Source organism: Vidua macroura, chromosome 5 (genome assembly GCF_024509145.1).
Source record: "Vidua macroura isolate BioBank_ID:100142 chromosome 5, ASM2450914v1, whole genome shotgun sequence".
In the NCBI taxonomy this organism is placed as follows: domain Eukaryota; kingdom Metazoa; phylum Chordata; class Aves; order Passeriformes; family Viduidae; genus Vidua; species Vidua macroura.
The window spans coordinates 6999867-7023838 of NC_071575.1; the positions used below are offsets into that span (position 1 = coordinate 6999867).

The 23972-nt window shown below is 46.9% G+C and overlaps 1 long non-coding RNA gene across 2 annotated transcripts; it reads left to right on the forward strand.

Annotated features, from left to right (window-relative positions):
• Positions 1–4175: 4175 nt before the first annotated feature.
• Positions 4176–5473, forward strand: LOC128807913 (uncharacterized). Of its 2 annotated transcripts, none has more exons than XR_008437307.1 (3): positions 4176–4402; positions 4969–5043; positions 5256–5473. It is a non-coding gene; the product is annotated as an uncharacterized LOC128807913 (long non-coding RNA). The 2 variants fall into 2 exon arrangements; XR_008437308.1 differs by having other exon boundaries at positions 4969–5008.
• Positions 5474–23972: the final 18499 nt, after the last annotated feature.

The following is a 23972-nucleotide window of genomic DNA, read 5'->3' on the forward strand; positions in this document are numbered from 1 at the left end:
GACACTTCCAGGGATGAGGCAGCCACAGCTTCTCTGGGCAACCTGTGCCAGGGCCTCACCATCCTCACAGGAAAGAATTCCTTCCTCATATCCAATCTAAACCTGTTCTCTGTCAGTGTGAAGCCATTCCCTTGTGTCCTGTCACTCCAGGCCTGTGTAAAAAGTCCCTCTCCATCCTTCTTGCAGACCATCTGTTACCTTTCACTGCCAATCCATGAAGATCCCAACATGATTTTTCTATATGATTTTCCATTGTGCTCCACTGCCCTGGATTGGTGAGAAACACACAGTGTCGTGGACAGGATATTTTCTGTGAAAATTAGGACTGAGCTCTATTCTTGATTTAACCACCTAAAAATGCACGGGTTTTTTTTTTTTTTTTTTTTTTTTTTTTTTTTTTTTTTTGGGCAAAATTCCCGAATTCCAGAATTCCCTCCCATCTTAGCTCGGGGAAGTTCAGGGGTTCTGGACTTATGTGAGGTGAGAAACAGGCTGGAGGAGACAGGGTGGGCAGGCTGTGCTAGAAGCATTTCCTTCTCACGTAGCAGAGGGGGACATTAAAAATGCCTTCTGCAAGTTTCTGCCCTTGCTAAAACCTGTCCTGAGGACTGTGCTGTGCTGCAAAGCACCTCAGCAACTCCTTCCCTACAGCTTGTGTCAAGCCTGGCTTGCACTGGCCAACTCAAACAAGAAAAGGGTGACCACTGCTTTCACAGAACCTCCCAGAGGCTGAGTCCCTGGCTTGAGAATCACCTCAAAAATAGGAAATAAGAGTTAGGGAATATTAAGAAAAAAAACAAAAAAAAAACAAAAACGGGAACCCATTAGAAGCAGTTGCCACAGCTTCTTACATATTAAAGCAGGTTAGTGTTCCAGGGTTGTACTGCTGGGAGGGTTTGACAGGTTTACACTGAAAGACACCACTTAGAAGTGTTAACTTCTTTTAGCTTAGCCTTATGGAGCCTTTTCACTGTAGACTATAATGCTGGCTACAGCCTTCATCATTCATTCTTAAAATGTGAGGTTAATGTGTAGCTACATTGGATATTAAGAGAAACAGATGGAGCAAGGAACACAGTGAATCACAGGGAATCTGTTCAAGAATTTTTCTCACTAAGAGGTTTTTTTCCTTGCTGAGCCTGCCTTAAGCATCAGAGCAAGCTCAAATCATCATCTAAATGCCACTTCTACTGCTCCCTGGTTGGGATTCAGATCTTCCAGATGAATGTTGGGTTTGTCTGTTTGGGTTGGGACCCACCAAGGAGAATCAGCAAATTCTTTCTCATTGGCTTTAAGCTGGATCTTTGTTCCTAGTCTCTCCTGAAAGTCCCAGCCTTGATTTCCCTGGTGACCTGCAGTATTGTGCTTTGTAAACCTCACATGCAGGCCTGCTTATGTCAGCCATAAGAAGGCACTCCCAATTCCTAACAGAAGCCATACCTCATATATAAATTTACTGTAATTCCAGACTACCCATCAGCCTTCTGGCCAACTGCTCCAGGGCAGGGGATGGCTCTGTGGTTACATAAACAGGGTTGTTGGAGGCACCAAGGGAGGTCAAACTGGCACGATTCCCACAGTCAGAAAGCCCAGACAGGATTTCCATTGCTCTTCAATCAGATAGGATGGAGGAAGAATGTCTCTGATGATCTCAGCTGGGAGCTGATAACCTTCCAGAGCTGGATAAATAATAAATGGCTCCAGTGATGGTTGTCTCTGAAATGTGCTAATAATTTTGGTAGAGTGGGCTGGATGGCATGGGTGTATATCCGTGCCCTCCAGGTGATCTACAGTTTGTCACTGGTGTGTAAGAGAACAGAAAATGAGGGCCAGTTGTTATTCCCTGGAGGACATGATCAAGGGAAGCATCACTACCTCTTGATATTCTCAAAACTGGATGGCTTTCAGAAAGTAGAAGTTTTAGCTCAATATTTCTCATTGTGTTTAATGAAGAAGCAAATGGATGCAATTGGAGTCTGTGGAACACAAAGGAATGGCACCAAGAGATCAAATGGCTCCTTTGTGCTTACATCTTTCAGAAAATCTTTTGCCTGTATTTTCTGTTAAGAGTTTGGAGCAAAACATTTCTAATCAGCTTCTGAACTGGTAAAAAAAAAGAAAAGTGATAATTTCTCTCTTTTTTTTTTTTTCTTTCTATCATTACCCATTCTGAGAAAAATGTTTTGGCTTGATTTGTTGTCAGCTGGTTTTCAAGTATTTTTTTTTTTCCCATGGCTCATATTGCAGTAATCTGTAGCCTTGGAACAAGATGATCAGAGCTTAGTATCTGCCCGTACTGAGTTAATCCTCTTGGCTCTGATGTGTGGCAAAGTGGCAGCTCTGAAAGACTTTGGTATCTTCTGCCCTCACCCGCTGGGTGGGATGTGGTGAGGAGCTGTGCTGTTTCATGTGGAGTGAGAGCAGAATATTCCCTGCTGTTCCCTCTGCAGGAGGGAAGGACTTTGCACCACCCCTTCAGCTGGAACACCCTGCTCCTCTTGGCTCACCTCCACACGGGCTGGGGATGGGGGAGAGGCAATACGTCAGTCTTCCCATCCATCTTCAATTCCACCTACGTTTTCTTTGGGGTGCGAGGTACACTCAACCAATTTTAGGCCAGGAGATAATAATCTAAGGCCTTTTTTCTTCCTCTGTAGCAAGGAAAGGAAACCCAGCTTCTATTAAGAGGGGACAGAAATCTGTGTTGGTGTCAAGGCTCTCACTTAGCTGACACAGGTAGTTTGCTCTTCCAGAAGGCTCCATCTGGGCTGACACTTGGTGCCTCCTGAGGCAGGAAAAGGCAGAGTTAATGCATTGGCAAAGTCAGAGCTGGAATCCTGTTCCTGTTCTGCAGAAGACCATAGGTTTGCAGTGTCAAGGGTCAGGAACCGCCTGGGGGAGGTGCAGGAAACCTCCTTCCCATTCTTTACAAGGGATTGGAATCCTGTCCATTTGCTGTGCTGAGGTGGTGGCACCGTGGAAAACTGCAGCTCCTGGGCTGGGCAGACAACGCCCCGTGTGATCCTGCAGCAGGCTGTGTGTCTGTCTCTGCTTCTGTGGGGTCTTGCAGTCACAAAATCATAGAATCCACTGAGTTGGAAGGGACCCACAAGGATCATCCAGCCCAACTCCTGGCCCTGCACAGACACCCCAACAATCCCACCCTGTGCCTGAGAGCGTTGTCCAAATGTTCCTGGAGCTCTGGCAGCCTTGGGGCCCTGACCATTCCCTGGGGAGCCTGGGCAGTGCCCCAGCACCCTTTGTGGGAAGAATCTTTTCCTGATATCCACCCTAACCCTCCCCTGAGACAGCTCCAGCCGTTCTCTGGATCCTGTCCCTGGTCACACAGAGCAGAGATCAGAGCTGCCCCTCCTCTTCCTTCATGAGGAAGCTGCAGAACTGCTGTGAGCTCTGGCCTCATCTCCTCCTCTCCAGCTGAGCAGACCAAGTGACATCAGCCACTCCTTTTGTGTCTTCACCTCCAGGCCCTTCGCTGTAGCCCTCACCATCTTGCACAGCCTGGCTGGATCCCTCAAAAGGAGTTGGTACTTACATAGGCCTGCTGCTTTATGTGGTACTGTTTGAGATCTGAAGTGTGCCAAGTAAACAGCAAAAAAGAAAAAAAAAAATGCCTCTCCCTGTTCTTGCTCCTTGTAGAATAGGAAGTGGTGTCATCCAGTGAGACAAAGAATGGGGCTTTTCTTCCCTCTTCTGTGTGCTGGGTTTTGGTGATGGTGTTTCTGGATCACTTGACATATCTCTGCCACCTTTGAGACCTTCCCTTAGGATTCATGTCACTCCTCAGTAAGGCCCTCTGGGTGCTGGCAGGAAGCAGTGCAATACCAAACCTGTTGGTGACCTGGACAGTGGTCAAAGCCCTTTCTAGACCAGAGATGGCAGGAACCCTGCTCCTGATTTACACTGCTGGAATTTCTGTGGCTTGAGTGGAGGCTTTCCTCACCTGTGAAGGGATGGGAGAGCCAGGGTGAGCATTTCTCCCCTTCCCTGGCAGGTGGGTGTTGTGTGGCATGTGGCTTTGGTCCCCTGTGTCACCGTAGTAACAGCAAAGCATCGTTTCCTGGCAACTGTTAGGGTTGCTAAGAGAAAAGTCGGCAGCTTTGGTGGATGTGACATCTCTGACATCCTCCACTCCCATTACATTGGGATGGGTTTGATGGAGAGAAGATGACCTGGTGGGCAAGTCTCATCTCTTTTCACCCGGCTGAATGCTGGATTTCAGAAATAATTACAGGATCCATAAAGCAATGGAACAGCCTGTCTGGGAGATGGGGAACATGGATCCTCTTGTTTGCCATGCTTGTCCCATTCAATAACTACAAGTGACACTTCCTGTCCTCTGCTAGGAGATGAAATGAGTCTGGGAACAAAAGTCATTCTCAAGGTACTGAGTGTTTGATGCTCTGGTTCCCCAGTCCATTTCAGAGGTGACTTCACTGAGAAAGAAACTTTCCTCAAGCTGTCCGCTCTGCCAGCGCTTCATTTTTAAAAGAGTTTTCTTCCCAAACCCACTTTTCCATGGGGTGAAAGCTGTGGGTGAAGTGGGGCATGTGTAGGTGGAGGAAGGAGGAGCAGGTTCCCTGAGGTATTACTCCAGCTTAGCTCGGAATTCAGTGCAGTTGTACCAAGGCAAAACTAAAAGCAACACAGTGATGAATTGATAAATCCTATTTGCTCGCATCTGCCCACTCGGAGCCAGAGCTGGGGACATCACTCACTGCTGCTGCGTGCCAGAGCATGTGCAGAGGGAGTTGTTGTGCTCTCTGCAGTGCTCAGGAGACAGATGGTGGAGCCCACCCATTCTCTACAGAGAGGAGGATTTCTGCAGTGCCATGGTGCTGGCAGACGATGCAATAGCAATGTTCTTACATTTCACAGAACTGATGGGTCTCAGAAGTGGTATTTTACCAGTGTTCTCTTCTGGAACCTTTTTTTGTTGTTGTTCCACAGCTGCCTGCACAGCTTTTGGCACAGCACTGATGGAGAATAGGTACTGCTCTGGCTGGACCAGCTCTGCCATTTAGGGTGAGAGTGGGACTGCAGGGAACAAATAATCGCAGCTGCTGGGGTGCTTTTAGGAGAGGAGAACCAGTGAAGTGATGTTCTTATCTCTTCTAAAATTCCAGCAAACCCTCTGTCTTAGGTATGGGAGAGCTTCTGTTGGTTGGGAGTTGGGATAAGATAATCAGATTAATGGAGATGTCTTCTCTTCCCTAAATGGAAAAAAACTGATTTAGTTCTACAAGTGGGACTTGTGACAAGAGAATGAAGCCCAGTGCGATTTTGCAGAGGCCATCAGAAATCCTGGGGACATTCAGAAATGCTCAGTTTGCCACCAATTTCCTGCAGCTGACAGCACATTTGCATTGACCTTGGTGACAGTGCCAGCCTGGCAAATGAAAAGGACATGCATCACTAAGAGGAGAATTAAATTTGCAAGGAATGCCTTGTATTTCATTTTCTGTTATTGCCATTTTTATCTGTCCTGGCTAATCCTTGTGTCCCTAGAAAGCCGGCCTTGGTGTTCCACTTCCTGCAGCAGGAATGGTGATTGTGCTCACAGCAGGGGTGGCTTTCTCCAGCTCTTTTGTCAAACGCTGTCATGGACCCCCTGAGCTCCTCGTTCCTTTGTCAGCTGTGGGGAGTGTGCAGCTCGCTGATGTGGAGCCCTCTGTCTCCTTCTCAGAGTAAGGACGTGACTGGTGCCTGTAAGAGCAGCATTGCTCAAGTGGAAGCTGTTCCCAGTTTAGCAGATTCCAACACAGGTTCCTCTGTGGTGGAATAAGGGGGAAAGTAATTTCTCTTGCAGCTGGCACTTCAGAGGTTTTCATCCCTCCATCTTATGTAAGCATGAGAGCATCATAGGACAAAAGGTGTGTGTTACAGGTGTGTGAAATGTGTTTCACAGCCATTGTGTGAAATGTGATATTAAAGATATGTGATATTAAAAAACCTACCCTCTTTTCAATATTAAAAAAAAATGTACAGGCTTGGCATAATTGCCAGTGCAATAGTGACACTGTGGGTGCATCCAGACGTGATTACTGTTCTCTTCTTCTCCTCCCTTCCTTTTTGGTTGTATAAAACATCACTGCAGCTCGTTTTTCAGGATTGTGTGCTCATTATTTTACAGTGAGTGGCTCTGCTCAGAAGTTTCTACCTGAAATATCCTAGAAGGTGAAGTTGTTTCTTAAAAACCAAGAACAGTCATCTCTAAAGAACTGGTCCGGTAGTCTGAGCAACCTAGATCTGTTTGGAGTTGCAGAGGCTGAGTGTTCCTGAGTTGTGGGGGAAATAAATGATTGGATACCAGACCCGAGTCCTTGGCTTCTGGAGCTGGGCCAAGACAACTTCCTATAATTACACCGCAGTCATCAGGGGCGTGACGACAGCTGGACACGACCAGGTGATCCAGCAACCTCTCCTGTCCTCCACCAGAGACGAGGAGGAAGAGGGGGCAGAGCGAGAGGGGAATTTAGAAGGGATGCTGTGACAGGTTGTGCCCCGCTCCGGGAGAGCCTGGGCTCCTCTGCCTCTCTCCTCTCTGGCAGGTTTTGCAAGGTCACGGCGAGGCTGCCCGTGCTCCCGGAGCCTGTTCCTGCGGGCAGGAGTGCGCAGCGCCCGTGGAGCTGGGCTCCGGCTTGGCACAGCTCTCTGCAGCCAAGGTGAGATGACTTTGCAGATGCTGGTGCTGCGCACGGAGTGCCCTGAGCTGAGCCGAGCCACGATGCAGTCCCGGCCCTGGAGAGCTCTGCCTGCAGGAACGAGCCACTGGAGCTCCAAGCGGAGCTCCTCACAAAGGATTTGCTTTGCAAAAGGCTCGCGACTGATGCAGCTGGCTGAGGTGAGGATGCGTTTGTGTTGCAAAGGCAATGGGAATGTTCTTTTGTTCTCTGTGGAGACAGAGGAGCTTGGGAACCATGAGGAAAATGTTACCAAGAGCTCCGTGGGTAGGAGACATTTTGTAACAGCAGCTCCGTCTCTGTATCCCCAAGCAGACCTAAGTCAGGGAAACTTGAGCACAGCAAAGTCCTTTTTTTTTGGCAGTATCCAGCAGCATTTCCTCTCTGGAGAAGTTCAGGTCTCTGGTTCTGTGCAGACAAAATGTCAGGGCTTCATCTGTCTGTCTGTCTCCCTCCTAGCAGCTGAGAAGGCAGCAAGTACCTTAGTAATGAAGGATTAACTGTGCAATCAGACTGTGCCATCCCCACATCCAAGCACAGTCACACCCTGAGCACAGGAACACGTGCTCACAGAATAAATCCAGGTCAGGTTTCAGGCTGCTGGCTTGGCTGTGGCCATGACTTCTTGAAGCTACAGTTTTGACTTGCTTAGCAACAGTAAAGCTGTGCTGCAGGTCCAAAAAGCAGGACTGGAAAGTGCTGCTCCTGACCTCCCATCTGAAGGACACAGCTCCTGAGCTGGCTGCCACCCTTTGTTTCTCAGTTATGATCCACAGAGAATCATCATGGAATCCTAGAATGGCCTGGGTTGGAAGGGACCTTGAAGATTATCTCATTCCAGCCTCTGCCATAGACAGGGACACCTTCCATTATCCCAGCTTGCTCAGAGCCCCATCCAGCCTGGCCTGGAACACTGCCAGGGATGGGGCAGCCACAGCTGCTCTGGGCACCCTGTGCCAGGGCCTCAGCACCCTCACAGGGAAGAATTCCTTCCTGATATCCAATCTAAACCTACACTCTTCCAATCTGAAGCCACATGCAGCCTCCAGCAAAAGCCCTTTGGCATTTCACCCCCTTAGCAAGGCTGGGAATGTGGTAGTTGCTGTGGGGTAGAAGAGGAACTAGGGAGGTAGGGCAGTAGAAGCCTGTTTTGAATCTGTGTTCTTGGATGCCAGCCATAGGCCAAACTTAAAGAAGGGGACATGGTGGCTGGGCAATGTGGGAACAGGAATGGAAATGAACTCTGGGCCTTTTCTTTTTACAACATGTCTCCCTAGCAGTAATCCTGTAAGGACTTGGAGTTCCCTCATCCCCAAAAACAGCATTTCCAAGCCAGGCAGTGCTGAATATGTCCTTGCTTTACTTGCCACAGGCATGGAGAAAAGAGCCTGAGAAAAACAGTAGCTCTTGCTGCCAGCTCTGGAAGGCAGCAGACTTCTCAGATGTCAGGCAGATCTGAAACATCAAAGGGGCTTCTCCTGAGCTAGCTGACCTTTTATTACCCATATCCTACTACTAATACCCAGCAGATTATCTTTGCCTTGTTTTTGCTGCTGTGTCCCTGACCTGTGGAAACCTCCATGCTTTGAACATGCTCCATGATGGCAGAGAGGTGGCATTTGCAGTGACTGTTCTGCTTCAGGTGGCTGCTCTGTGAATTTTCTTTTGGATTTGTGTGACTGGAATTGCCTCCAAGCAAGCGTGTGTCACCACCCCCACACCTCCATCTGATCCTCAGCTATAGGTGAGCACCAGCTCAGCAGACACTGAGAGGGGGTTTAGCCCCAGGGGAACCGTGAATTGCTGTGAGTACAAAGTGGCTGTGCTTACACACAGCTGCACCCCCAGACCACCCAGGACAATCATTTCCAGTGGTTTTCCTTCTCCTTTCAGCAGGCTCACTGAAATCCAGGGGAGTGCTGTTGGAAACAGGTACAAAAATGGTAGTTTTGGGGAAGATGTTGCTGGTAGCTTCTGGATGTAACCATGATCGTGAGATGAGGCAGTGAAGGAAAGCCAGCACAGAGGAGAGAGACCCTGTGCTTCCAAGCACTGCTCTGCTGTGTCTCAGATGTCAGTCTGACCCCGTCACACGGTTCCTGTGGAGATGCACGGTGCTGCCACACACAGATTCCTTCCTGGGTCTGCTGCTCTGGTCCTGGGCTTTCTCCAAGCACTGCCTCCCACCAGCTTTGTGCTGCTCTCAGTGGTTCCTCTCTCGTGTTAGAATCTGCTGGAATAACTTGTACTGCATGAGCAATTCTTGAAATGTGCACTGAGTTTATCCTTAAGGCAAAGGACAGGCACTAGCAGAGAACCACCAGATTAACACCAGTCCCTGTAGGGAGCAAAGGGCAAAAACTGCAATGTGTTGGTCAGGCCATTTGGACACCCTGGTTTCTAGGGGAAGGGGAGAGTGAAAAATGTGGTTGTGTGAGCCTTGGCATGCTGGACCAAACAGTGAGGGTCAGCTCCAGTTTTCCAGAGCCAGGACCCTGGAGGACTGTTGCATTCACTAGCTATCATGTCATGGTGTGGAAACCAGTGGTTTGAGGCTGTGCCTGCAAAATTACATGTCTGGTTCTCTCCCAGAGAGAGTCCTTTTGCAGCCCTCAGCATCCACACAACTTGCAGCCTTCCAGCACCTGGAGGGAGCCCACAGGAAAGATGAAGAGACTACTGACAAGGGCCTGGAGTGACAGGACAAGGGAGAACGGCTTCACACTGACAGAGAGGAAGTTCAGATTGAATTTTAAGAGTGAGTTTTCCCAGCTAGAAGTTAGTTTTTAATGCTGGACTAAATCCTTGAATAATGAGGTGAAACACTTCTACAGCATTTTTGTTCCAGGAAGGATGGTCAGGTGCTCTATAGACAGCAAATCCATGATGATTTTTATTGTTAGCAGAAACACAAATAACAATGGATTATAGTTACCTCATTTTTGCCATCTCGTAAAGAATCCGGGAGCTGCTGGATGAGACATAGAAATACCAGGCAAAGCTGTACTTGTGGGCATGAACTGCATGAAAATTAGCCTGTTAACTTGGCCTAGTCCCTTAAATATTATTGAAACAAAACTGGAGCAATCCAGTTGGATCATGCAGTGAGATGTGTGATTTATGAGGATGAAACCAACTCAACATCATCTTAATGACATACTATTAAATATACATTACTAAATTTGATATGTCCAGGAGCACACTGCCCGAGGGCCAGCATTCCCAGCTAATTCTGTGGTTTCCACTCTTTTTCAAACATATTTCATCGCCATAGAAAAAGAGAAAAAGCACTGTTTTGGAAGGTTTCTCTGCTGGCTATAGATAAAGGTAAAATTGAACAGTCATAGCTAATATAATGTCATCTCACAGAATCTCAGAATAGAAGGGACCCACAAGGACCATCAAGTCCAACTCCTGGCCCTGCACAGGACCAGAGCCAGGCACAAGCATAGAAATGTTTAGACTTTCCCTTCTGGAGCAAGGAAGGGAAGGAAATGGTGTATGACTTCCTGTCCTTCATCTACCTCAGTTTCTGTGAGGTGACCTCTCCAATGCTAATTAAGTTGAGTCAGAGTCTGATCTGTGACAGGAATAATTCTTGAATGCAAAAAAAAAAAAAAAAAAAAAAAAAAAGCAATAAACATATAAACACAGTTCTGAAAGCTTAAATTGCTCTCCCTGATGCAGAGAAATATCTGTCCCCTAAGGTAAATGCCACCAAACATTGCTGGATTCCTGTCAAAGTGGCAGCTGATGGCCATTCTGGGAGTGTGACTACCAATGGTTCAGCAGCTGCCAGCTTGGCCAGTTTGTTACTGCAGCATTCAGGCAGCAGTTCAAGTTGGCCTCTCTCGGCAGAGCTCATTCCAGGGACTGAAGGGTGGAAAATCCCTTGTCCATTACATATCTCCAGCTCCACAAAGTTCCATCCCCTCCTGAAAAGGGAAAGGTGTCCTGCACCTCAATTTCTGCATAGGAGGAGACAGCACTTTCCTGTGCCCATAAGGTTTTGCTCCAAAGATCACAAAGCTCATGGAATGGTTTGGGCTGGAAAGGACCTTAAAGATCATTTTGCCCCAACCCTGCTGCCATGAGCAGGGACACCTCTCAGGTGTCAGGAACACCGAAGTTCTCCCATGCTCTTTTCATGGGAATCATATAAGGACAGGAGCTTATAATTGCTTATAATTGTGGCTTGCAGTTTCCATGCTTCTCATGAACAACAGCCAGCAAGGGAATGAGCAACTGGTTTATTGGTAGGGGAATTTGGAAAACCCATGGTGTGCACAGCACTCTGCATCCAAGCCAAGTGGCATCTGGTGATGCATCAGATGACTGGAGGACAGGGGAATTTGTGAGGATCACCACAGCATCCTAGAAAGTTCCCTTGGGCCTGCACAGAGGACTTGCTCCGTTACAAAGCCAACTGCAGCTTCTAGGAATGATATAATCATGTGAAGGGAGACCAGGCTTAAATTACCAGGTCAGCAGCCATCATTTGGAGGAGGCAGCTGAGGTGTAAGCAGATAGCAGTAGCAGGGTGAGCCAGAGTTCACCTGGGTTACAGGGCTCTGTGTGTAGCATTAGCTGGGTTTGATGCAGAGCACTTGGAGGGATGGGCAGCCAGCAATCCCCTGCAGAAGTGGGATGGCCAAGAGGTTCTATGTCTGAAGCACGGCAAGAGGTGATCAGTCTCTGGGGACAAACTGTCAGAGTTGCTGGGTTGGGTCCTGGAGAGATGCACAGCAAGGAGGATCCCTGCTTGATACAACAGAACTGGTGTGTGACTTCTGCTTTGACACAGAAACCACAGCAGGGTCCCAAAGTGCTCCATTTGGAGGAGGGGGTGCCTTGGTAGAGGTGGGATGCTGCAGGGGAGATCTGGAGATCATGGAAATACTGTCAGCATCAGCAGATCTCCATTTCCTTCCTGTTCCTCCTTGACAAACACACTCACACTCCATCAATATTCTCTCCTCATTCCCTGCCCCTAATGGTACAGGGGGAGTCAAACAGCTCTTATTTTATATACCACCCTACCCTATGACTCCTGAGGGGGAGGCAGTTTGTCTCTCATTAGAACTCTGGAAACATGGGGAAAATGAATTTAAATGCAACGTTTTGGGGTCATGTTCTCTGACGGTGCAAATCAGCACAGCCTCAATTAATTCAATTAGCAGTTCTGACCCTGGAGTCATAAATATTGGTGAGTCTCTTGCTCTGAGCTCTGTGGCAACATGTGGAAGATTTTCAAAAGAGCAATTTTCCACGCCCCACCCCCCCCCTCAGTTTTTCATAGAATTCCAAAAAATGCTAAAAAAAAGTTGTCAGTCTTTGGGTCAAAGTTCTGGGACCAAATATCAGCTGTACTGGCTGCCAGTCTGCATCTTAGAGCAACCCTCGCTGGATGCACTCAACTGTCTCATTCAAAGGACTTTTTTCACATTAAAAGTCCCCTTGAGTTTGATTAACAAATGGCAAATAAGCTGCTCCAAGTCCTTACGGGAATCCTGAAGGATAGATCAGTGTGGGGGCATGCAAGGACTTTCATTTCTTCTTAGAGGGAATCCTGCCACCTCCTATGCGTGGAGAATTGCAACAGAAGGATTCATATCCACAAAAGAAATGTTTCCTGTGCATTCAAGATGGCAACAACAGACAGGATTTCCTCTCAGCATACACACATCCTCTACAAATGCATGGGAGTCCCAGAAGGTCTTGCTGTCCAGTATTTTGGGAGGTTTATTATTTTGGGGGAGGGATAGACTTTATTTTAGTTTGTAAGTGCATCAGGTCTCTTCCCAGACACTGATAGTCAGAAATCCATTTACTGTCATTTCTCACAAGAAATTGAGGGCCAGCACAATCAGGCTCAGATACTGAAGTAATAGCAGCTTTCACAGTAACAACCAGTCTTTCATTCTAGATCCTCATGCCTAGCTCACTAGAGCAGCTTCAGATAAATCCTAATTATTATAGAAAAAAAGATTCTAAGTCAACTTAGCCAAATGGCAGAAATCCCACATTGGTAAAAGGGTCGAAAGGAAAGAAAGTAGTCATTTCTATGCCATCTTCCCCTCAAATATGCACATAGGAAAAAAGAAAGGAAAGATGAAATATTACTGGTTTTCATTAAGCCTTTACTTGAGAGTTTCCTTACCTGAATTTAATAGTTGATCACAACAACAAATATCAGCATGAATGATGGCACAACAGCAGCCATAGCTTCAATATCCAAGTTCATTTTTCAGAGAAAAGTTTCTGGGGACATTTATCCTTCCTTTTCCCAAGTTCTCTGTCTCTGCAGTGGCAGAAAATGCAGCACATTCCCTTGCCCTGTGTGATTTTTAAACTGGACATTGGGAAGCATTTCTTTACCAAGAGAGGGGTGAGACACTGGACCAGGCTTCCTGAAGGGCTGGTCAGTGCCCCACGTCCATCAGAGTTTGAGAGGCATTTGGACAATGTCCTTAACCTTTGGTCAACCCTGACATGCTCCAGCTGTTGGACTGGATGTAAATAAATATTCTGGGCCCCTTTCAACTGAAATATTTTGTTCTATTCTGTTCTATTCCATTCTATTCTTGCAGTCATTGTCTTCTCTGTGAATAGGGGAAAAAGAGGGAATGAGGGTCCCAAAAGACATGGCTGTTCCCTGAGGCTGTGGGCAGCAGATTTCAAGTGAGGTGGATGCCAGAGCAGTTCCCACATGCCAAGATGTTAAGGAACTGCAGATCAGCAGTGGAAGGCATTGACAGCACTGCAGAGGCTGCTGGCCCAGCACCTGCCTGCCTTGAACCTGGCTCAAACCAAAAGCATGAGCTGCTCATGAGCTCCAAATCTGATGTTTAGTTTTGAAAGGCAGAAGGAACTTTCCTTTCTCCCTGCCTTCCCCTTCTCCTGCATCCAAGCCTTTTGCCTCAGTGACTTTGCTGTGTGAGCTGGGAGCAGGATGCTCAGTCTTTGTTTCCCACCCTGCTCCAGGATGGGAACAGGAAGAGTGCCGCTGTGGTGGGAGTGCCATCACTTCCCTCTGCAGGCTTCCACTTCCAGAAAAGACAGAAGGTGTGTTTGCATGCAGGGCATCTTTGTTTTATGTGTTCAGTAGCTGTACCCCATCTGAGTGCGTGTGCTGAACAGAATGTTGGTAGTAGCAGAACTTCCATCAGCTTGAGGAGAGTTGTCCCTTTCTTATATCCCTAAGCTAAGAAATCAAAATGAGGGGGGGGGGGGAAAGAAGCTTGGCATTTTTTCCAGTGTCCATATGTTTTATTGCATGGACTCCAGCAGATCAAGGGATGGGATTCTGCCCCTCTGCCCTGCTCTGCTCAACCCCCCCTGCAGGGCTGCCTCCAGCCCTGGGATCCCAGCACAGGAAGGACAGGGAGCTGCTGGAGCCAGGCCAGAGCAGGGACACCAAGGGGATCAGAGGGATGGAGCAGCTCTGCTGGGAGGAAAGGCTGAGGGAACTGGGATTGTTCAGCCTGGAGAAGAGAAGGCTTTGGGGTGACCTCATTGTGGCCTTGCAGTGCCTGAAGGGAGCCCACAGGAAAGATGGAGAGAGACTCTGGACAAGGGCCTGGAGTGACAGGACAAGGGGGAATGGCTTCACATTGACAGAAAGTAGGGTTAGATTGGATATTGGGAAGGAGTTATTCTCTATAAAGGTGCTGAGGCCTTGGCACAGGTTGCCCAGAGAAGCTGTGGCTGCCCCATCCCTGGCAGTGTTCCAGGCCAGGTTGGATGGGGCTCTGAGCAACCTGGGCAAGTGGAAGGTGTCCCTGGCCATGGCAGGGGTTGGAACTGGATGATCTTTAAGGCCCTTTCCAACCCAGACCTCAGGCCTGGGTGTCCCTGTGTGCAGGGAGGGCTCCGAGCAGGGCCCAGGCTCTGCTCCGGGGGCCCAGCAATGGCACCAGAGGAACGGGCAGGGACTGATCCCAGGAGGTTCCACCTGGGCAGGAGGCAGAACTTCTTCCCTGGGCAGTGACCAGAGTGGGTGTGGAGTCTCCTCACTGAAGATATTCCAGAACCAGCTGGACACACTCCTGTGCCCTGTGCTGGGGGGCCCTGCTGGAGCAGGGAGGTGGGACCAGCTGCCCCACTGTGGTCCCTTCCAGCCTGAGCCATCCTGGGATTCTGAGAATCTGTGAGTGCAGGTGTTCCCATCATTGGTGTTAAAATCCTATTTTAGAAGCGACTTATAAACTCAATGTTAAATTCTTGGTATGTTGTACAGAGACTGAGGAATGAGGGGAAGTCTCCAGAGCACAAATGCTTACTCTTGCAGGAGGAACATTTTTCCTCTCAAAGAAAGTGTAATAGGGTCAGAGAAGGGGATATTGTATATATTTCTGTGGTGGTCTGAGCTTGTCTAAAGGATATTGGTGTGAATATCCATCTTGCATGAGAAGGTAAGGACTTTCCAGAAGGGCTAAAGCAAGGTGCTCATTGGAGAGTTGGTGCTAAAAATGAAATTTTGTTGGTGGATCTCATCCCCAGCCCTGGTTGCTGGATTGTTATCACCTCCTTTTTTTCTGATGGTTCCCCATGTTTTTTTGCGGGAGGAGAACAATTTGCAATGGAGTCATGCTGAGGTGCTCTGCCTCCATTGCCAGAAGGCTCATTTTTGCTTTTTATTAAATACAGGAGTGACTGCTTCAAGTGCAACAGTATGGCCCCAGTGTCCTGTGAAACATATGGGCCCAGGAGAAAGGCCTGACCTGAGCCTCAGCTGGTGTCCCCTGACGTCAGACCAACCACACCTGCTCAGGGCAGCTGAGGGAGCCTGCCTCGGTGTGCAAAGCTAAGCTGTTTGCCTCAAGGGCAGCCTCAGCCAGGCTGAAGGACTTGGTTTAGGATGAGATGTATGCTTCTGTACTTCCCATGTCGTTTTTTGAAATGTTTGCATCAGCCTACTGATGCAGCCTTGAGAAAGAGAGGAGGGAAGCCTTCCCTGATGAGTCCAGGGGTGTGTGTATCCTTTAACAACCCCAGGAAGGGAATGCTGGCTTCCCATGGTGAGAGTTTCCTGGAGGGAGAAGCTGATCAGCTTCCCAGGGTCACCGAGTCCTCTGGCACTTCTGCTTTGTTAGGATGAGCATGCCAGGGACACCGAGGCTCAGATGCTCTCTGTTCCAGAGAGTTACAGCCCCAATTCTACAGCTGGGGAGAGGCAGCATAATGCTGCTTTACTGCCTTCCCCTGTTTGAAGTCTCAGCCCGGAGGATTTGTTTATCAGCTCTTCCACATGCCACATTTCAGCAGGAATATTCGGTGTGCTACAATGCCAGAGAGAATGACGTTTAATTTTAGCAGACACCTCCTTGCTGTGTGTGGGAAGATGGGCTTAGCTGGGCGCTGAAGCGCACAATAAGGCTGTTATCGAACATTCCCATGCTGGTGGGAATTAGAAGCAGCACAGTTTTAAAAATCAGCAAAGCTGTGCCCAGTTTAAACCAGTCTGCTTTCCAAGTCTTCACCAGGGGCATTTTGCATTTGCTGTCCCAAGAGACAAAGGGAGGACTGAGGGTCATATTTTCTCTGGAGCCACATCAGTTTATATCTGCTGATCCCCTGACTTGGAATGCTTATTCCACCAAGTGTGTCAGATTTGCTGCCCTGTTCTGCAGTAACTCGTGCAGTGCCTGAAGCAATGCATAAAACCAGGGCTGGATACACCAGTGACCAAGCAAAAAAAAAAAGATCTGTTTCTGGGGAAAGAAGGACTTTTTGGACCACCTCTACAGGGAGGGAGAGGAAGGGGAAGGAAGGGAAGAACAGCATGTGAAGGAGCTGTGCGAGAGCGGGTGCAGAGGAGGATGAGTCACCTCCAGGCTTTGGCTTGGGTGGCAAGGGAAGCGCTTCCACCTCCAAAACGCCTCCTCCCCTCGCTTTTTCACTGCCTTGCTGTGCTCAGGCTCTGCAGTGACCCCCAGACCTGGGCTCAGAGAAGGACAGTGGCAGTGCCCCAGCGAGGGAAGGTCAGGGCAGGAAAGCACAGCACCTTCTGTGTGGGTGTCACAGGCCTGTGCCATCAGTGGCTGGCAGAGGACTGGCCATGGGGCTCTGGGTAAGCCTGGCTCCCTCATGTTTTATGTAGTCACTTAGCACTCACAGCACTGGGGGAGGCAGCACCAGCAAATCAAAGCATCTCCAATTCTTTACACTCCACTTTGCTTGCTTGATGTCCCACACAGAGAAATTACCTCCCAGAGCCCTCCTCTGAGAGCTTCACAGCTGCATATTGCCAGTACTGCCATCGATACCCAGCACTGGGGGCAGCAAAAGGGATATTTCCCCTCATTTGAACAATGACACTCAGGCATAAAGTCTCAGTTAATTGTCTGGGCTCTTCTGGGTGCTTTATTTTGTCAGTATAGAACCAAAGCACTGCTGACTGGTGATTCATGGCAGAGCTGACAGGCTTGGTGACTCACCTCCCAGTAACACTGGTTTCTCTCCAGGGTCTGTGGGTTTGCTGAAGACATCTAACTTTCAGGTGGGTAAACTTAGGTGAGATGAATCTTATCCCAGGAAGCAATTTCTGCTGCCATCTCTTGCCTTCCTCTGCAAACATCTCCAGTGAGAGTGACTTGTGAAGAAATGTGCTCTTCAGGATGAAGCAGCAGCTCTGAAATGAATATTGTGAAAGGTCAGTGGCTCTGTGTCGCCCTGGTTATCAAGAGTTTTCTAAAGCCTTCTGAATTTACATTCTTGTAGAGAACTTTCTCACACAACTTTCTGTAAATAACCTATTGTTTTGCATTCTTTCATAGAGGCGGAGAAATTTGATGTACAGGTAGTTTGTCCAGTGTCGTTGGAGAGGTGGCACGTTCACCCTCCAATCCACTGGCATCTTTTGAGAACTATAAAAGATTGGAGTCAGAAAAAATAAATTAGTCTCTTCATCGTGACCAAGGCTGTGGTGCGTCGTTTTTGCTTGTGTCATTTGGTGACAGCTCTGCCCGCAGACCGATGGCCAGCTCGTAAGAAAGTAGTTATTAGACCTGGACTGGGGGCGTGTCAGGAGTAGAAAACCATCAGTCTGAGTGCTCAGCTTGCTTTTACCCACAGAAATTCACTTACAGAGAGATCTCAGGGGTTACTCTGAAATCCACAGAAAAGTTGTCTCTGTACGAGCAGAAAATTGGCCTATCAGAGCAAAGCAGAGTGAGGAGGTAGCCAAATCAACATGAAAGATAACCAAACCAAAACAACCCCCCAACATGATATAAACAGCACTATTGTTTTGGAAATACCCGTCTCTTATGACTTCTTTAGAATAAAAAATTATTTCTTTAATAGCATTAAGCCTTCATGCATAGGTGAGGTCCTTTTTCCAGACCACCAACACCAGTGAAGATGTCAGATGTGCTATACTATCAAAACAAATGCACAAACACACTAGATGTGAATATTTATTCCTGAATCTCTATTTATTCCTAACTCAAAACCAGCTGGTTGGGTGTCTGTTCAGTAAATCCCAATCTAAGCAATGTTGCACAAGAGATCAGTCCATGGGTTTTAAAGAGAGCTGAGGAAAGTTGCTCATATTCATAAATATTTAATGATTTGCTTATTAAGTGTTTTCTCTTATTAAACTGCTGAAAAGTTGCTTATTTGAACTTGTTCTGCCATTGGCAGAAAGTTGTCTTCAGAAGCTGAAATTAAATATGTAAAAACTTCTTTACAATCATGGTGCAGATTTGTACTCACAGTACTCTCATGCCACTGACATAATGTGGATTTTTCCAAATGTGCAGCACATTACAGGCCTCTAGTGGTAGAGATAATAATAAAAAAAAATTCTAGCTTAGGATCCATCCTAACTGTAACAGTTCCTGATGGTACTCAATTCCAGTCTTAATAAATTACATAATGCCTTCTGTTTATAGATTTGGCCTTGTAGTTTGCTCACCTGAGGGAAATGGAAATTCAGCAGAGGTCAGAGATGTCAGTGACAATTCTCTGTTAATCTAAAAAAAAAAAAAAAACCAATGAGAAAGTAAACCAGGTTTAAAAAAAAAAGGAGAAAAGCACATTCTGCATAGGCCTAGTCTCGCTCAATTAATTAATTAATTGCAGTAGGCAAAAGAGGTAGAATGCTGTGAGTCTGGCAGGTTACAACCATGCCACACCACACCTGCCTAGGCTCCAGCCTTACCACCCCTTTCTCTGCCAGGTCTGTGTGGGCACAGGACTCTGCCAGGCCATCTCAAAGCTTGGTTGCTTCTCACCTCCCTGCCAGATTCAGGTGAGAGTTGTCCAGGAGCATCCTCCTTTCAGCTCTTGCAAAAGGAGCATATCCATCCTCCTGCCAGGGCTGATCTCACAGCATTTAATGTTTGATTTACTCAGCACAAATTTATTTATTTTGCACAAAGTACAAGGCAGTGACTAAGCAATTCCCACAGGGTTGTTTGGTGATTTGGTTTTCTGGCTTTTTTGTTTTGTTTTGTTTTGTTTTTTAATTACAATTTTCCACTAAGATTACTAATAATACTCTCAAACTCTTCATTTCTGAGATAAATGTGATGCAAATTTATACTTCTCAAAACTCGCAGCATTTTACTACATTTTTAACAGAGTTAACACTGTGGAAAGGAATATTATATGTAAAAAAAATAAAAAGCGAGAAGTGTCAGAAGTGATTTTTTTCCCCCCTTAGGTGTTTTTTATTGGAAAATGGGGTTTGGTCACTGGTCACTGCATTTTGGTGGAGGAGCAGGCTAATTTGAAAGGCTTCAGAAGAGGTCAAATGAAATGCTGTATATCTGGGGACTAAAGAGCCGTGGAGGAAAGCTTAAGGTCATCAAAACCTCTGTGTGAACAAAGACCATGGAAGGAGTGATGGCAGAAGAGAGTAAAAGTCTGTTGAGGGTGGCATTCAAATCAGAACATCATATTTAGCAATGAATGCATTCCCTTAAGATGCATCATCATGGGCTTAAGTGGCTTCAGGCCCTCTCTTGGATCTGTGGAAGGGACCTGGTCTAGTGGAAGGTGTCCCTGCCCATGGCAGGGGTGTTGGAACTGGGTGATCTTTAAGGTCCCTTCCAACCCAAACCATTCTATGATTTACACTTGCCAGTCCTGTCCAGGGGATGTGTGAGTTGGACCATTTTGGTACAAATAATGCCAATGTTTCTCAAACATTCCCTCTCATGATCCACAGTGAAAAAAAAAAAATCTTTCATTCAGCATAACAGTCCAGTTGCAGAGCATCCTGAGTGAGAGCTCACAGCAGTTCTGCAGCTTCTCAGGAGAGGAAGAAGAGGGGCAGGCCTTGATCTCTGCTCTCTGTGACCAGGGACAGGACCCAAGGAACGGCTGGAGCTGGGTCAGGGGAGGGTTAGGTTGGATATCAGGGAAAGGTTCTTCCCCCAGAGGTGCCGGGCACTGCCCAGGCTCCCCAGGGAATGGTCACGGCCCCAAGGCTGCCCGAGCTCCAGGTGCATTTGGACAACGCTCTCAGGCACAGGGTGGGATTGTTGGGGTGTTTGTGCAGGGCCAGGAGTTGGACCCAATGATCCTAGAATCCATGAGAGTCTATGATTCTGTTGCTAAATCAACCTTCTAAACAGATTTCTTGCAGCTGTTAAATGTTCCCAAGTACAGAAGACAAGACTGTGATGCCTGAGACATGGCTAAAGACTCATGGCTACATGTCAAAAAGACCAAAATCAGGTAATAAAAAGACTGGCATAAGTCCCTAGTCCACAGCTGAGCCCTGGCATCTATGGCTGATTTCCAGGTAGCTCAGGGAGAATGAATATTTGCCTGGGATCTACAGGATATTCTGATAATCCATTTAACTGAGGTGTAAGGACCCCAACAGAAGTGATTTCCTGATAGTGCTGAGGGGTGGGTTATTCTATTAATTTAGGGCCACAGGTGGTCTGTCCTCCTCTGCCATTCACGGGGTGGAAACCTTGCTGCACCTCTCCCACCTGGGGAGTGTCACCAGCTCGCCAGGGTACCACTGCTGGCTCTCAGATGTGACATGAGGCACTTCTCTCATCGCCTCTTACTGCTGGCAGCTGTTTTTTGGTTGAGACATTGCTCCTGGGGAAGAGGCTGGGCAGGTGAGGCTGTGAAAGTGAATAGTTTTGTAAGCAGATGGGAGGGATCTGTTGGTGAATTGTGCAGAGGGCAATTCTGGCACTGCACAAAGCAGCCTGTGCTGGCACTCAGCAGAGTCCTAAACACATGCCTTTGGAGATGCTTTTCCAAGGGGCAGCAGGAAACCTCCAAATCTCTCTTTAAATCTTCTTCCTTACCTACTTAGCACAGAGATGGAACTATCAGCAAATTATCCTAATTTCAGTGCACGATCTCTGTAGTCTTAAGGAAGCTCATGAGCCATGTAGACTTTTTTTTTTCTTTCAAAAGGAGGCCCCTTTTTCTTCTGTCTGCTTTCTTTATATCATTAGTTTGGGCCTTCCTAGCTATAGAGTCATTATATCATATTCTAATTGCCTAAATCTCCTCCTGACAGAAAGTCATTAAAAGGCTTCCTTCATCTGCTGTAAGACAGATGAAGACAAATTGTACACCCTCAATTTTTTTTAACAAACAGATGAGGCAGGAGTGTGTGACCTGCATACTCAGAACCAGGCTTTCTTTCCAAGGTCAGTGCCTGCTCTGTACTCTGTTGTCTCTCCTGCCGCAGAGATCAGTGTTTTCCTCTCAGAGGGGTGGTTTCCTTCAAGCTAGGAGAATCCTCTATCAGTGTGTTTTGCTCACACTGATGTGTAGAAGGTTGTGTCTCAAAGCACTGTAGGGCAACAAGGACTATCCCACAAACCAAAGTGGCGTGCACAAGCCCAAATGGATCAGTTCCAAACTTCTCAGGGTGGTCAAGATAAAAAGGAAGGATGAAGTCTATTGAAGTAACATTGGGCTAGCCCACATCATCCCTCAGGATTTGGCCTGTAGCCTGGCATTATGACAAGACCAATGCCTGTAGGCCAGGTTAACTTTCCCTAGGACATAATGCAGTCGCAGGGAAATGGAAAGCAGGAGGAGAGGAAATTTGTGCATTTTACTCTGGTTCATTTGTTGCCACCTTTACCAGGACTGTACTTGCCAGCAGCAGCAATGATATTAACAGTTCTTGCCATGAACAGATTGCCTTTCTGTAAGGATCCCTAAGAATAAAACAGTAATTAAACCTCATAACGCCTCGGGGAGTTGCAAAGGAATCACGTCACTTTTATGATGCAGCTCTACAGCTGTGTATGGCCCTTTTATTATTGACTGATTCACCACAGGCACAAGGAATCTGAACTGGAGGAGTCCCAACCACATTCTTTTTCTGCAATAAATCCAGGGGGAATGGCAGTTTTTCTCCAGTGAATCACCCACGCTGTTTTCAGAGAATCCCAAAATGTTTTGGGTTGGAAGGGAACTTAAAGATCATCCAGTTCCAACCCCTTGCCTTGGGCAGGGACACCTCCTGCTAGACCAAGTTGCTCAGAACCCCATCCAACCTGGCCTTGGACAGAGTGTTCATCACTTTGAGAACAATACATAAAATCCAGCCAAAGTCCTGCCCAGTAGAGATGTTGCCATTTTTTTCTGCGTGGAGGAATTTGTTGCCTCAGTAAGGATTTCATGTCACTGTCTTTTGTCATGAGTTACTTTAACTCAGGGAGAAATCTTCTATTTCACACTTAGAGATTCAGGATGGACCATGACAAAACTGAATCTTTTTTGCTGTTGTAAATATAAGGGAATTTCAGGACGGTCTGCTGTTCGCCACACAGTAATTGCTTTAGAGGACAGAGCTCAGAACACTCTGTGCTGCCTATTGGCTCCAAAATCTACCATTGGAAGTTGGAAAGTCGAACTGCTCATTTTCTGGCTCCTATAAATATCTGCTCTATTTGGCTTCCAGATCACTGGGAGCAGATGTACCAGATCATTAGAGGAGGAAAGAGGATTTTGCATCCTCAATTTTTATTGCTGTCATAAATACTTGGGTAGTCACTGCACAGGGAATCAGACTCTGCAGAGCCTGCAATCTGCATGTTAGAAACGATCCAGTGCTTTGCAGGCATGAGCAGGAGAAAGGCGGGAGCAGGCAAAATTGGAATAAAAAGTGAAGTGGAAAGAGCTGGGGATACATCACGGACTGGTTGACCACCACATGTCAGCAATTTTTATGGTGGCATAATTATGGTGAAAGGTTTGATGATGAAAAGGAGCCATACTAATTTCCATGGAGATTTCTGTGGAGAGGGGATGAAAGCATGGAACCATCCCAGAGGGATCCAGGTAAGTTTAATTTGGTGGGCACATCTTTGCAGAAGAAGGATGATATGGGTATCTACCAGGCAAACAAACAAACAAACAAAAAAAGAAGAGTTGTCTTAGACTTCCAGAATCCCCATGAGGCTGACAGATGTTGGTGTGGTAATTCAGAGCATCTGATTATAAAAACAGAATACACATTATTTTCTTTCAAGAGCACCATTTCAATTACAAGAGCATCCTCTTTCCTACAGTGTGAACCCCAGACATTTGCAGGTGTCCTGCACAACGTTTGTGCACCATTTAATATCTCCAGCTTCTGAAGCAGAAACTGTTATAACTGGTATGTTTGATCAGCTGAGTGCACATAGTGGAGGAATATCAGAATCTAGAGGGTGGAAAAAAAAAAAAAAAAAAGGAAAAGTAATCCCTTCTCCAATGTCAATGGATTTTCAGTGGCAAGTTCTATTATGTGCTCTCCCTTCAATAGGAACAGCTGGTCAGAATTAATTTCTCAGTTCAGTGCTGTTGGTGGGTTTGTGTGGGAGTGAAATGGACGAGGGAAGTTCTCAGAAGCACTGAAACATTCGAGCATTACCAAGAGACAGGTACATGGAGATTCTGTATTCCCTTGATGGGATGGGAAAACAAGAGACAGCAATCATCAGCACTGTACTCTCATTATATGGGTACTGCACTAATTATAGCAGGAATTCCATCTGTGCTCTACCCATGGCTCCAGCATGTTGGGAATGCCATGTGGTCTGGGTTTGGAGATCCACAGGCTGCTTCTATTGGACAATCAAGTTTGTTCTGTGTTTTCTGTAGAGCTCTAGGACTAAAAAAATATTCCTGGCATCCCTTGGATGTCTAAATGAAGGCTCATCACCTTCTCTTTCTTTTGGCTTCTCACTCCTTTTATGCCAACATCTTGGCATAAAAACCTTGTTGCTACCATGATGCCTAAGATTTGGGTTTTGGTTTGTTTGGTTTTTTGTTTTTATTTTTGGAAGA